This window comes from Hordeum vulgare, chromosome 5H (genome assembly GCF_904849725.1).
Source record: "Hordeum vulgare subsp. vulgare chromosome 5H, MorexV3_pseudomolecules_assembly, whole genome shotgun sequence".
Classification (NCBI taxonomy): domain Eukaryota; kingdom Viridiplantae; phylum Streptophyta; class Magnoliopsida; order Poales; family Poaceae; genus Hordeum; species Hordeum vulgare.
The window spans coordinates 447693739-447695938 of NC_058522.1; positions in this window are offsets into that span (position 1 = coordinate 447693739).

Genomic DNA, 2200 nt, shown 5'->3' on the forward strand with positions numbered 1-2200 from the left:
AAACATCGCGAATCGCTCAAGGATCATTGTATCTATCCTTGATATGTTATAGTTCATCACGAAGCTCTCACAGCTTGGTGGCAGTGACTTTGGAGAACTATCACTATCTCATCTGGAAGATTAACTCCCACTTGATTCAAGCGATTGTCGTACTCAGAAAATCTGAGCACACGCTCAATGATTGAGCTTTTCTCCTTTACTTTGTGGACAAAGAATCTTGTTGGAGGTCTCGTACCTCTTAACAAGGGCACAAGCATGAAATCACAATTTCATCTATTTAGAACATCACTTCTGTTCCGTGACATTTCAAAACGTCTTCGGTCCCTTGCTTCTAAGCCATTAAGTATTTTGCACTGAACTATCGTGTAGTCATCAGAAACGTGTATGTAGGATGTTCACAACATCTACAGACGATGCTCGAGGTGCAGCACACTGAGTGGTGCATTAAGGACATAAGCCTTCTGCGCAGCAACGAGGACAATCCTCGGTTTCACAGACTCAGTCTGCAAAGTTTGCTACTATCAACTTTCAACTAAATTTTCTCTAGGAACATATAAAAACAGTAGAGCTATAGCGCAAGCTACATCGTAATTCGCAAAGACCATTAGACTATGTTCATGACAATTAGTTCAACTAATCATATTACTTAAGAACTCCCACTCAAAAAGTACATCTCTCTAGTCATTTGAGTGGTACATGATCCAAATCCACTATCTCAAGTCCGATCATCACGTGAGTCGAGAATAGTTTCAGTGGTAAGCATCTCTATGCTAATCATATCAACTATACGATTCATGCTCGACCTTTCGGTCTCATGTGTTCCGAGGCCATGTCTGCACATGCTAGGCTCGCCAAGCTTAACCCGAGTGTTCCGCGTGTGCAACTGTTTTGCGCCCGTTGTATGTGAACGTTGAGTCAATCACACCCGATCATCACGTGGTGTCTCGAAACGAAGAACTGTCGAAACGGTGCACAGTCGGGGAGAACACAATTTTGTCTTGAAATTTTAGTGAGAGATCACCTCATAATGCTACCGTCGTTCTAAGCAAGATAAGGTGCATAAAGGATTAACATCACATGCAATTCATAAGTGACATGATATGGCCATCATCATGTGCTTCTTGATCTCCATCACCAAAGCACCGGCACGATCTTCTTGTCACCGGCGTCACACCATGATCTCCATCATTATGATATCCATCAACGTGTCGCCATCGGGGTTGTCGTGCTACTCATGCTATTACTACTAAAGCTACGTCCTAGCAATATAGTAAACGCATCTGCAACCACAAACGTTAGTTTAAAGACAACCCTATGTCTCCTGCCGGTTGCCGTACCATCGACGTGCAAGTCGATATTAACTATTACAACATGATCATCTCATACATCCAATATATCACATCACATCGTTGGCCATATCACATCACAAGCATACCCTGCAAAAACAAGTTAGACGTCCTCTAATTGTTGTTGCATGTTTTACGTGGTGACCATGGGTATCTAGTAGGATCGCATCTTACTTACACAAACACTAAAAATTCTTTTATATGGTTGTGATGCACTTTATATGATTTATTTAGAACTAACCCGTACCGACGCTATTTTCAGCAGAATTACCGTGGTGTTGTTTTTGTGCATAAAATAAAGTTCTCGGAATTGCTCAAAACTTTGTTATGATTTTTATGGATAAAATAATAAATACCGAAGCAAAGAACAACACGAGGGAACCCACTTGTGGGTCACAAGCTAACAGGGAGCACCCACCCCCCTCGGCACGTGTTGATAGCTTGTGGGGCCCACATGGATCCGGCTGACGTGATTCCAACACTGAAAATTCCTATAAATCCAGAAATCCCCGAAAGTTAACCTAGAACTTCCGCTTCGTCGCTGCAACTCTCTATATCAAAGAAAACCCTACTTGGAGCATTTCAAGTACCTTGTCGGAGTGGAAATCATCTCTAGTGGCCATATTCATCATCCCAGCGAAGGCCATGACAAGGAGGGAGTAGTCCGCCCTCGGGGGTGAGGGTATGTACCAGTAGCTATGTGTTTGATCTCTCTCTCTCTCGTGTTCTTGGCATGTCCAGATCTTGATGTATCATGGGCTTCGTTAATATAGTTTCATCATATGGTGTTTGTTCCTTGCTATCTTGTTGTGATGAACTGAATCTTTCCCTTTGACATCTTGTTATGTTGGATT